Source organism: Alosa sapidissima, chromosome 13 (assembly GCF_018492685.1).
Source record: "Alosa sapidissima isolate fAloSap1 chromosome 13, fAloSap1.pri, whole genome shotgun sequence".
Classification (NCBI taxonomy): Eukaryota; Metazoa; Chordata; class Actinopteri; order Clupeiformes; family Clupeidae; genus Alosa; species Alosa sapidissima.
The window spans coordinates 10,675,348-10,688,964 of NC_055969.1; the positions used below are offsets into that span (position 1 = coordinate 10,675,348).

Below are 13,617 nucleotides of genomic sequence, written 5' to 3' on the forward strand. Positions count from 1 at the left end.
TGATGCATCCCAAACACCGGGCTGGGACATTTAGCTCAAAATCTCAAAAAGCATCTGAGTCAACGTTCATTCCCAAACACCCATATAGGCTACTTCAATCCTCTATTTTCAAAGGTGATTCAATTAAGGAAGAGCATGGCTCAAAGTAAAGTAACTAGGACTGAAACTACATAAATTCGTCAAAGTGAATAATTTGTGTCAACTCGCAGCAATGTAGATTTATTAACGCACCCGTGATGTACGTCTCCATTTAAACCAAATGTTTTTAGAGCGCACGTTGAGAGATGTATCAGTAAGTTGACTATTGTTTGTTTTGACAACATTGGGTAAGTATTTCCATTTACCCTACATCACTAAGCTGTTGTTTCGTCGTATCAGAATCTGATAGTAAAACCAACAAGTGTGGTTCGGTAATCTCATGCTATCTTGTTCATATTTAGCAGCTAGCCAGAAGAGAGCAACGTATAACTTAAAACTGTTTGTAGTTAGATGTTAGATTTTGCTGCGAAGACTTTGCCAAGTATTTTCCTGTGTAGCTGAAATCATAGATAATACTTATATGGACTGAAATGACCAGAGTACATTGTTAATTTGGATGTTCGTGTTCGTTAGCATCGTTGGTAAGAGTTAACGTGCTAGCTAGCATGGCAATGGCACACTACATTGGTCGATGTGAAGCTACGTTTTGGTGGCAGGTATAATTGTGGGTAAGTAGTGTTTGTTATTCATCTTTCTGTAATCTCTCTAGCCCTGTAGGACAAGCTGGCGGACCCCTCCCACCCTCTCAAGCAAGCAGTGAAAGGTATCACTTACTATATTAAGTCCTTTGCCATTTAGTTTTATTTGTTGCTCATGAAGATGGTTTAAAAAAAACTCTTTCTCTCTAGCCCTGCAGGACAAGCTGGCGTACTCCTCCCATCGTCTCCATCGGCCCAGTTCAGCACCACCTTCCAGACAGCAAGCAGTGAAAGGTATTACATACTGTCTCTGTACTTTGCCATTTTCTAACATGGCTACAAATTAAACAAAAACAAACTTGGCCATTTATTTGTATTTGGTGCTAATGAATATGATATCTAATCTCCCTCCCCTTCTCTTCTCTTTTTTCTTTCTTTCTTTCTCTCTCTCTCTCTCTCTCTAGTCTTACAGGACAAGCTGTCGGACCATTCTCACACTCTCCATCAAGCACATCAAGTGACAGGCCAATCTTCCCCCCAGAAGTGTTACAACAAATTATTGGAGAAACACTGTGTCTTGATATGTCTATGCTAGGTGTTTTTAACAGAGTATCAAAATCTTGCTGTACTGTCTGTCCACTAGCCACCTTTTACCACTGTCTTACTGCTTCACTGTTTGCATGCTATATTAGCACATATGCATAACCCCTCCCTCAATCCCACAGCCGGATTGTGGCCACACTTATACCTTTACTTAATACGTAATGCTTTATAATCAATACTCGTATAAAGGCTGTAACCCTATTACGTCAACCCATTCTTGCACTGATATAGTTTTTCTATAGTCTTTTTTATATTACCTTGTCTACTCTCTTATATGTCCATATTTATTTTATGCTGGTCTCTAGACTTTATTCTTGCACTGTTGGACTTACTAATTTTCACCATCACCATGACACTCACTCTCACAGAGCACCTTACCTTACTATGCACAGAGAATCACAGGCTCAGTCCCTGCCTCAGTCATTGCAAGCGCCTCATGCTTAATCACCCCTAAGCACACTATGGATACTGTTTTAGACTTGTTTTAGATTTAGTGTTATTCAGTATAATTTGTATTTTAGTATACCCTTTATCTTCTACTGTCCTTATTGCTTAGTTGTGTTTTTTATATTAGGCCTATATACTTTTATTACTTTTTTTGTTGTTAGTGCATGTTGTGTGTGATGTCTGTATGCTACCGAGACCTTGACTCAATAAAGTATCTATCTATCTATTTATCTATCTATCTAAATCTTTCAAAACACTTGCAAAGCCCTTCCACCCCTCCATTTACATTAATGATGCTTTGGCAGAACAGGTTTTGGGGGTTTCACAGCCTATTTGGCAAATCAGTTATATGCCTATGGGGCTTGTTAGCCTACAGGTGAATAAGCTCCTAGTGTAAGAGTGTTTTTATTATTATTATTATTATTTAATTATGTTTTTATTTTTGAATCTTTGCAAGTAACTGTGAATTGGGCACAATGCACTGAAATACATTCATTCAATATGCTTTACTGACCCCTCATGCTATCGGCCAGCTCTCTGGCTCAAAGCATTAAGTGAACTGCTGTTTCTTAATAAGAGTTTTTAAAGAGAGTTTTTTCAATACTGTTCTTGCCTGTTCAAAAGTACAAAAACAACACTACTGTTCTTACCATGTACAACTGACCATACTGTGAATATATTAAAAGTAAATAGTTTGAGAACAATTATTTTTATTTGTATCTTTATTGAAAACATTTAATGTGGGGGGGGGGGGGGGGGGGGAGGGGGAGTGTAGCCTATGGTATCTGGATTAGAACGGTACAAAGTCCCATGCTCTCTCCAGAGATAACTACACAGCCCCAACATTCTCATTAGATTTGGCTACCATGGAGCCTCCCTGAAATTATCGTAGTTTAGGCTACTGTAATCAGGAAATTACACCTAAACAAGCATCTCGATGCTACTGTAGCTGACGTCTGCTTGTGCTCAGATCCTACACGTAGATCAAATGTAAACTTGTACTGTAGGCTAATAGGACTAACGTTCTGTATTGTCGCTAACGCTAGTTCTACGCTACCTGTCCTAGTTCTACTACTCTTTGTGTTCTAAGTGTTATTCTAAAACAACTTCTTTAGAAAGGTTAACTATCTAGCGAATGCTATAACCCAGATGTCGACCGTCGCATTCAGGAGGCGAAGAAGTAGGCAAAGGGAGCCGGATGTTGTTGATAGTGACGAAGAAGGGGGCGTTTTGGTCACCAGCACGGGAACGCCTATTTGTGTCCGCAACCGGATGATATTGGAAGTAACGCTCAAACTCATTTGAAAGCGCAACAAGGTGATCGCGCACCAGCTGCGAGAGAAAGGGCCCTGCCTCAGTCTCTCCCAAAACCCCCACTACTGTTTGGAACATATCAAATACACCCCGGTCCACTCGTCGTCCCCACAAATCAAGCTTGGCTTTAAATGCAGCGACTTTATCTGCCAGTTTAAAAACAGTCGTCATTCTCCCCTGGAGTGACCGGTTGAGGTCATTAAGCAATCCGAATATGTCACACAGGTAAGCGAGTTTTGACACCCAGTCCTCATCACTAAAATGTGCAGCTTTTTGCCTGTAAGAAATATCTGCGGCGGCTCTCTCAACTCAAACACTCTGGCCAGTGACCTGCTAAAGATGCTTGTTTTTTGTTGCTCATTCTAGCAGTTTAGCTAACTTCGTGTGACATACCGTTCGCCAAGAACTGATCAAGTGAAGTGAGCTGACCTGAGGCCGCGCAGCGCTGAAGGCAATATGTAAAAGTGTTGAAGGCGGGACAGACAGACGTAAGAAAATAGACCTTGCAAAATGCAAACATGCGTGCAATCAAACAACTGCATATAGGCAAAACGTGACATTATTGCGAATTAAATTTAGTTTAGTTTGCATGCATTTTTTTTAAACTCATGTCGTAGGCTGCGGCCCGGTGGTTGGGGACCGCTAATAGGCCTAGCATAGGGCCTACCTTATATAGCCTATAGTTTGTTAACAGTCACGGCTTTGTCATAACTCCCTCTATGCATTTTTGCATTTAGAATAGCTCTGAAACCGGGGGCGAACACGTCGCGGGGCGGGGGAGATATCCGCGCCAGTGCGTGGATATCTCAATCGCAAAATTAAACAGCTGGGTGAACTCAGCCTGATCTGCCGGCGATTCCTTTTCGATTTCTTAAAATATTGAGCTTGGTCTGGCGAAAGCCATACTAACCATGGACCTCATAGTTGCAAAGTGCAAGGTAACATGAATCAGCATATTATTTGCACAAACAATAACGGACAGTAGCTCTTCAACTTGGCCCGTTAAAATGTGTATGAACAGTCTAGCAACGCATTTCATGAAGGCCCTTTTGGACATGTCAGTTATTTGCACCACTGGGTAAAACGGCATTTTGTTTTAGACTACTGGTATTTAATTTGTGCATTGACAGTAAAGCTGAATATCATATGAACTAGATGACTAAACTTATGCATATGTAGAAGAAGAAACACAAAAATCCATGACATGACCTCTCTTCTTGATAGCTGTTGAAAACTGCATGGAACTGACAGGGATTGTTTTGTTTAATAATAAATAAATAAATACATTATGCTGCTACCTTCTGCTTTTCCCAAATACAATGTAGCCTACAGGTGTACCTTTTATCAGTCCAGTTGCAATGGATGGACTGCCCTATTTGTGATTGTTTAGATATTTTAAAGGTTTTATAACAATGCTACACATTTTTTGGTAAGTGCTACAAATCTATTCATCTTTGCAGCACCAGTAGGCTACTTTGTGTGCGGCCCGCAAACACACATTCCAAACAAGCATACACAAAAGTTTCACGAGTTTCACGATATTTTGTACCGCTATGCGGTACATCTAGTTATTTCTTTTCTTTGTTTAAAACGGATGGCAGGGGTGTACAGTAGGTAAGTCAGATAGAAACAAAATCACAGTACACAACACAAAATAATTAAAGAAAACAAAATTTAATACACATAACCATAAATTAAATGCCCAGTGGGTTGGTGGCTGCTACACGGCCTGAACTAACACAGGTACAGTAACCCTCGGATGGCTGCCAAGCCCAAAAGTGATCTATGGCCATACACACACACAAACACAAGTGTAACGCTCAAGCTTTCTAAGTACAACCCACACGAGTATAAATAGGTGTTCAGTACACGCTCAACCACTAGAATGTGCTTAGGGGTGACTACATGTCAGAAAAACTGCCGTGGTCTACGGTAGTGGCAACAACTCACATTAAAAGTGTAAGGAGTACATTAAACATTCCACCTACCCAGACCACAGCGAGGGAGTTGTTCGCAACCAAAACCCAGCATGAAGTGCACGGTTTGTACCGACCAGCGACGAGCAACTTGCGTACCAAACAATTTGGGAGAGCTTCTTTTGTGTTTGTCGGGAAGGAAGTTACGTACCCGTGACCCCCAGCCCGCACACTCAGGTGATTGCAATTAGTCGTGATCCTGACCCGATCACATGCAGTACAGATTATTTCTGAAAGTTATTTGTCTACTAGGCCTAGCCTACTAGACTGTTCTCACGTTGCAGCGCTTTACTTATATGAAGTAGCATTAATCAATATGATGGGCAGATGGGGATAAATGTTGTCCCCACCGGGGATAAAAATAATTTAGCAGAGGTAGGGATAGGAAAACCAGAGGGGGGGAAAATCCCCACCATCCCCCCTACAAATCGCACCCTGATTAATCCCCGTCAGAACAGGTTGTTCCAAATACAGACACCTCTCAGGCTCTCACCGTCTTAAACCAACATGATTAATCAGTTCTTTACTCATCCCTCCTCTCTCTCTCTCATTCTGACATATTCACAAAATGGCCTCTGATGGGTCTCTATTTGCACATCTCTGTGAAACAAGGCATCACAGCTCAGGCTGTCCGGTCTAATTTATGTAATCTGCCACTCCTGGCTCTAATTGCTCTCATTAGGGAAAGAGAGCATGCCTGGCCAACCAGCAGCACATAGGGAGCAGGCCTTTGACATCGGGTCGCTGGCGTCATCAGTGCTACTAGTGTTCCTGCTTCTCGGTTTCATTAATAGAGAGTACAGGGTTCCCTACCTGGCTCTATAGACCTCTGAAGTTCGCCTACAGAAAAGAACCAAAGGTGCCATCTAGGATATCCGGGTGTTAAATGAAGCTAACTACCTATGGCAAGTTGCGATAGATAGATAGATAGATAGATAGATAGATACTTTATTGATCCCCAACTGGAAATTCAAGCAATGCAAGCTGGGGTAACAAAAATCTAAGTTTGCCGTCTTAATGTAGCTTACCGAAGATCACAGGAGCCACTTGAAGGCAGAGGACAAAAGTGTGTTGAGCAAAACATTTGCATTTCAGACTTCTTCGTCCCCGTGATAGTTTAACAAGTGCGATAATTCAAACCCCCCATGTTATTACCCCATAGAAAAAATGGCAAGATACCGGATCTCAAAGATGTCAGCTTTTTTGTAGGTGAACTTCAGAGGTCTATAGTCAACTCAGGAAAACTGGTGTTCTCTGTTTCATCCATGTTTTCCTAATAACAGTTTTGCTGTTGCTACTATTGCTGGAGCATTTTTGTTAGTATGGGAGCGGTTGTAGGAGGATTTGTTCCCAGAGGAATGTTGATATACAAACCTGTTAGTTTGAAATAGTTTGAAAAATCTATTTGACAATTGTTTTGCTTTTGACATTTGATGACAAAATTGATCTCTAAAAACAAATATTGTACACCTGTGCATCAAGAGGCAAAGAATACACAAGTTATTACCAGACCAGACCACAGTCTGAATATAAACACATTCATATTAGCGGAATGAAGAACGTTTCTATGAAATTGAAAAAAAAAAAAGCCACAATGACAAGCGTTAATGAAGAGAACGTTTGGTTTATCAGTTCTCATATAGACCTCATCTCCACACATTACCTGGCAAAGTGTACAGTGGGAAGAGCTGAGCGACTCTGAGGGAAAATTAAAATGTACTTCACTGATTTCATTTATTTTCTGCTTCTGATTGGTCAGCACTGGGAGGACAGAAGATATTTCAAAGGATTTTCATGCTAGAAGAAAATTACTCTGCTTGGTTCGCTTCTTGCTCATAAATACACTTATCATTGTGCTTGTTATGCAGTTTTAGGTGTAGACGTGATTGAACTGGAGTGTAACTATAGTCTATCACTGCTCTTAAGAAGTACAGTATGTCAAGCCAGAGTTTGAGTGATGTCACTAAATGTATGTCAGAAAGCATGCATTTTTTAAAGACAAGTCATTATGAAGCTAATAGTCTTGTTTGCATCAAGCAATAATATGTTAGTTAGGCTACATGAACTGGTGAAATAGCATAAATAGATAAGCAAAGTCTCAGAGCGTGGACTCAATCTGAACATAAGCCATCTGTCACGCTTTATTGAAGTCCATTAATGAGAAGACATTAGCATTGTTGTTTATTTGTTGTTGTTTTTGCCATCACACTTGGCATCCATTACTTACCAACCACTTGTCACCCTGTTTGACCCACAAATCCTTTAATCAGTCGCCTTGGCGCCCTCCTTCAGATTCACTGAATCCTGGTGGGTTGATTTCATTAGTGCGTAAGGGTGGAAAGGCACCTATAAATGTCTGATGTCTGCGGCCAGCACAATGCAGTCTCTGTGAAGACGCAGGCGAGACAGAGACAGACCAGTGGCCTGGAGGCTGTCGCCAGGTCTGGGTGTCATGCTCACCCTTTGTTCCAGGAGTCAAGCGGTTGTCTGCAGAGTGTCTGAAAGATTTCACAGGGGCAGCTGAGCAGAGGGAGATGCACCTATGCAGACATGAGTCATGATGATGCCAACATGCCGTGAGATGAAGGGAGTTGCAGCACGTCACCCATTATGCTCGCTGTCATTTCCCCTCATTTCCATACAAAAATACCACATCATTTTCTTGACAGTTTAACATGCCGATAAATCTGGTATTTCATAGGTAATGGCCCTCTCACTGCAAATGAGCATCCTTGTTTTTATTATGGGAAGAGCTAGGAAGCCCCTCACCATGTGGTCTACTTTTAGAGCTGAATAGACAGAAATTAGAACTTACCGAAATAGATAATGGACAGAATTGGCAGAAGGGGTGTGTGTTTCGTAAATGGACCTGGGATTTGAAGTGGCCAGGCAGCGAAAACTGATTAGATAAAAAAAATGAATTTGTTTATGAGTCTGAAGTGGTTTTAGCAGAAGAGGTTTTAGCAGATACTGACAGAGCCAGTTGTAAACATTGCCATGTCTGCTTACATTAACAACTTTGATCAGCTTTCCGCAGATAATCAATCCCAATTAAGATTCATGTAGCAAATGGGCATAATTATCGTCAGGGTGCGATTTGTGTAAAAACCAGAGGGGGTGATTTTGAATAAGTTTGTAACCCCCCCCCCCCAAAAAAAATGAACGAACGATACATAGCCTAGTAATGTCATGGCTAATAATACCCTATATTATTTTTGCCACCTTTGTAACATTTTAGTTTTAGTTTACCGTGGTGTATGACTTTAAACAGCGAGTGTGCTTGGTATGATGATCAGCTCCTCTAATGCAGGGTAGGACTACGTTTTGACAAGCATACAAATTCACCTTGTTCTTGCCCCATCTGAAATGACTTCTCTACTTTTGCTGCCTCCATCCTTTCTGTATTTGGTGTGTAAAAAAACGTTGTATATGATGGCACTGAAGTCTTAAGTTAGTGAATTGGCTAACAGTGTTAGTTGGTAACCAAATAGCCTACACATTGCGCTAGGAGGGGGATAAATGTTGTCCCCCCCCCGACGATAAAAATAATTTAGCAGAGGTAGGGATAGGAAAACCAGAGGGGGGGAAATCCTCACCATCTTCACCACTGTTCTTACCTTATTTTTACATTGTTTGGTTTAGGGTCCGCTTCAATTTACAACTTCATCTGGAGACTGGTATAGTGCTACTGCAAAAATTTACACAAGTGATCATTCAAACTTGACAATCTTGACAAACTTAGGACAGTTTGACCAAAACACCACTGGAACAGAATTTTCTATTTACATTTTGTTTTTGTATAATAAACATGTACAAAATGGACATAACAGAACTGGATGGTTCAAACTGACTTCATTATCCACTCCAACAATATCAACAGTGGCAGGCGACACGACGCCATGGATATTTCCCATGAGTATGTCATTTTATTTTGCATGCATGACAGACTCTGAAATGTGTTTAGATAGAAAAGTTTTTTTGGGGAAAAAAGTAAGAGAAAGTAAGGGTGTAGTTAAGGTTTGCAGAATTTTTAAAAAGTCACCAAAGTAAGCCTACACGACTGTTCCTAAGGTTCCCAAGTTCCTAAGGTAAGCTTATTTAAACCAGTAAAAACAAACACATTCTTCACCTCAACACTGCTACTGTGTAAGAAAACATACCCCATGGCGTGAAAACCTTGCACAAAGTGTGTCTAACAAGTCAGCAACAATCTTCAAGCAGTGATGAATGCCCTTCAACACTTAGACCTGGGGGACACCGGGCGCTGGCAGTCAGATCCTTCAGGGCTCCTCCGGGGGACCTGTGAGTCTAACTGCATCTGTTTTTATCACGCTGGCTGGCCGGGCAGGCGGGCGGGGCGGGCCTGTGCTGGGACCGTTCCAGGTTGTTTGCCAGCGCGGCGCGTTTGGGGCTTCCAGGGCTGTGCTGTGTGTGTGTGGGGGGCTGAGAGCCGCAAAGATGAATAATGCAATAATTACACGAAAGGCTTCCGAGCCTCAACACTATGGATTCGCACACAATAAATCATGCGAGAAAGACATGTTTGCAGGTGAATGTGCACGCATGCATGCTCATACACACACACACACACACACTACATACATGTACACACATACACACATGGACAGTTACACGCGCACACACACAGGGTTATCCACAGACGGCTCCAGTGTGTCCCGTCCTTATTTGAAATTCATGTTCGCATGCTCAGACCGGGTTGGAGTTGCAAACCTACACAGAAAAACAATCCACCGAAGACAATAATGCAGGTGAGATGAGAACTGCAGGGAAATCCACTCTCTCCTGAGCCACATACAGAAACACAACCCACAAACACAAACAAGTACCCCCCCACCACCACACGCACACACACACTAAAGTGCTGAATTCAGATTATATCCACTGCCTAAAATATACACCTGCAGTGAGGGTGTAATATTCAGCGTTTAGCAGCCATTGAGCACTTAGCTGCCGCCCTGAAGCTTACACCACTATCAGATTTAAACGTCGCGGATGGGTAAATGCTCTGTATGAATGCAATAAGCTACCAGGCAGAGCATGACTCTGCATGCTACCGCAACATCATCTTATACGATCCCAGAGATGAGATACCTGTCTGTCTCATATACATGAACTGATATAGCAGCTTCATTGTTTGTTCTGACAGAGGAGACACAGGAGTGTTTTATAGATGCACTGACAGCTCTCCATGAATTCTCTGACCAAAGCAGTAATAACCTCCTTGTCTAGCCCCTCCACATAGCTATAGCTACCTGTTATTGTTTTAAATTGTCTAAACTTTAAGGAATCAAAAGGTCGGCTTAGTGACGACTTCTAAAAGTCAGGGCAATGAGGCTGGGCTGTGTTTATCCTTGGTTCATCTTTCCATTCATCTTCTCAGGAGAAATCAAAGACACTTGTACATCTTACATAAAACTTCTGAAAACAATATATCCAGTGGAGCTCATGCTGATGTTCCCTGTTGTTTGCCAGTTTGCCAGAGTGCTATCTGTCAGGAGAGGTGATCTTCTTTATCCCTTCCAGATGCAGATGCTCTGTTGTGCTCGGGATCTTTTCCAATCTGAACCAGGCAGATATGATGGAGTTAAATCTCAGGGTGGCACACAAGGGCGGATTATCTTACAGCAGCACAAATGGAGTGCTCCCCTCAAAGCTTCTGAATGCAGCCCACACACACACACACACTCTTCAGAGGGCTAATTAAGACATGTTCCAATATGAAAGCATTAAACAACAGACTCAAGTGATTATATTCCAAGTTTAGAAAAAGTTTAACGAGACAATACGTTATGGTCTATAAATAAATAAATAAAAAGTCTCTCAATGCTACAAGTCCACCATGACTCCAAATCTTAGCATTTTTTCTGGGTGAGTTCAGCAAAAAGATCACTCTTTTAGCTATGATTTATTGTGACTAAAATTAGCCCTGGGTGTCGGTTCTTCAAGTACCCAAGTGCCTTCCAGAGGAGCGGCCAAGCTCTCCAGTGCTCCATACAGAGGGGCCGCGCAGGCGGCTGGAGGCAGGGGTGAGAGTGTGCATGCTAACGATCCCCCTCTTTTGAGCGCACCCCTACTGTAATTGCTCATTCAGAGCAGCACATGCTCAATCAGAGATAATGGGCGCCCGGCGCGTGGGAGGCGAGCCCCCGCTGTTTTTGACATCACAGAGCGTTGCTGTTCAGCGTCTCCAGCGTCACGCGGGTCACTACACCCCTCGTCCGCCTCCTCCCTTCATATGACCGCCGCCGTGGCTGCTGCAGAGAGCACGGCAGCACGTGTTCTTCCCAGAGAAGAAAAGAACATTTTAGCATATTTGCTTTTTTTTCTGCTGAGAGAGAGAGAAACAAAACATAATCACCCTTTTATTTCCCACCATCCCATAGTAAAACATTACAAGCAATGCAGGGCCAGGAGCTGTGATATCCACAACACACCTGCGTTGCAGAGGAAACAAACAACAAGGTGTTTCATTAAAACCATTTTGGCTACATTTGCACATGTGTCATTCATGGGCCATGTATTTATTGCTTATCAGTGCATATAAACATTGGATAATAGTTCATGCATCTGCTCAGATTTGAACATAAAGCTGTTGCTATGACTATTAAAGATGCAGTGGCTTGGGAGATGTATTAAAGCTGCATGATTTTGTGTGCAAGCCTTTGTGTGACTCATGAGGGATTGGTTGGGCTGATATAAACAATGATTGAAACCTTGTAGGTTTTAGCAACACAACAGAAAAAGGGCCCAGCAGCCAACAATAATAGTGTTCCAAATGTCCAAATAAAGCGCTTTCAGACATACATGTAAGACCGGAGGTTCTGCCGATGTTAAACGGTGGGGCCGTATATCTGAACGACATAACCAGTCATATGGAAGTCCGAATTTACCCGGTGTTTATACTACTCCCCCCCCCTAGTATTTCCTCCGGACATTATGTAAATGTGCTGTGTCTGAATGAGGAGTAGAACATGCGGTTAAAATTCACACCTAGTGAGAGGGCGTGTTGGTGACGTTTCTTTCGTGCGTCCATGTGGTTAGATCTGACTTAAATGCCAGTGTTATGATGGAGTGGCATAGTGCTGTCCAGAAAATCTCCGACCTGGAAAGATGCAGACATCACGGAGCTACTGTCCATGAGGGCATACAACATTTTGATAGAACACCTGAAGGGAACGACAAGTAAGCCTACAACTGCATGGCAAGGACAAACGAATTCAAAAGACTGAATCATCATAAGCAGAAGGCGCTGAAAAGGCAGTAGCCTACAGCGACGTCGTTGACAACAATAACAGGAGTATTTAATAAATTGTTAGCCAACACGGTTTTCTGTTCATTGATAGCCTTCATGACCTGCTGAGCTCGCTGATATTTGCTGAGCATATATGCCTAGAGAAAATGAAAACGAAGAAAACCCAACTTTGTTCCAAGCTCCTTACGTAAATGCGACACATGGGGAGAGGATGCTTTTGGAAAAAATAAACCATGAAAAAACGAACAACTTCACTGTTATTAATGTTAGTATTTTGTTTGTTGCTTAAAAACGTTGTATAATCTTGAAGTCTTGAGTTAGCCTACTGAATTGGCTGGTAGCCTACCATAAAGTTTGTGCATGCTCTCTCTCTCCAACGCAAACCAGATTTGGGGTTTTATAGCTAATTCTGGTACATAACGTTGAAAACAGATAAATGTGTTTATTTGAAGCACACATACAAATACTGTAGGCTAGGTCAATTTCAAGTGCGCACTTACGTGACTAGCCTACTTCAAGTATTAGCCTATGCACAATAGATTTCTCTTCTTTAGCCTACATAATGCATAGGCTACACTTTGTAAACAAAAAGCAGCTGTGACAGGCAGCGGCCGCATATATTCTGCGTCATATCTCGCATCTTGTGAACTCTACAAGCCCCCACCCCTCACTCGACAACCACACGGAGATTCTGTAATGTGCGTGTATGTCGTTCACACATACGTCCGTATAAGGTCAGTATTAGGTCCGCAGGTTAGCATCATATCTGTATCATCCGAAGGGTAGGACCTCCGTTTGACAAACCTCCTCATATACTCCGGAGGTTATATCTGAAAGCGCTTATAGTAAAACAGATCGCCTGAGAAAATATGTGACAGAGAAGCTGAAGTCTCCTCAAGAGTAATGCATCAGCCAAGAAACCAAAAGGCAGAGGAATAAGTGGTTGGCCATGCGGGTGCTGGTAACGGAGAGCCTAGCTTGTCTAATTGTACACCAGTGGTGTGTATCCAGCCAGTGTAATAGGCTATTTGGTGTGGAGGGTGCAGGAATGCCTCCTTGACTCCATGCGGCCTCATTACGGCTGGTGAGGAGTGGTCCATCACCTCGCAGCCAGTCAGCTCTGTCTGGCCGCGCCCGCCTGCCCACCCGCCTGCCTGCCTGCTTCACTGGCTGTCTGTGCCGGATGCATCCATTCTCTGACCAGACAGTCGGGGCACTCCACTGTGCCGGTACCGCAAGGACTCTTGGAGCGCCATGGGGGATAAAATGGCTATCGACTCAGGACGATTTTTTTGTAATCCCTGTGAATAAGACCTAGATCACTGCA

General features: G+C 42.6%; 1 long non-coding RNA gene across 2 annotated transcripts; it reads left to right on the forward strand.

Annotated features, from left to right (window-relative positions):
* Nucleotides 1-299: 299 nt before the first annotated feature.
* Nucleotides 300-1,553, forward strand: LOC121680824. 2 transcript variants are annotated; one of them, XR_006021835.1, is made up of 4 exons: nt 300-326; nt 749-802; nt 888-971; nt 1,142-1,553. It is a non-coding gene; the product is annotated as an uncharacterized LOC121680824 (long non-coding RNA). The 2 variants fall into 2 exon arrangements; XR_006021834.1 differs by lacking the exon at nt 300-326 and having other exon boundaries at nt 383-802.
* The last annotated feature ends 12,064 nt before the right edge of the window (nt 1,554-13,617 follow it).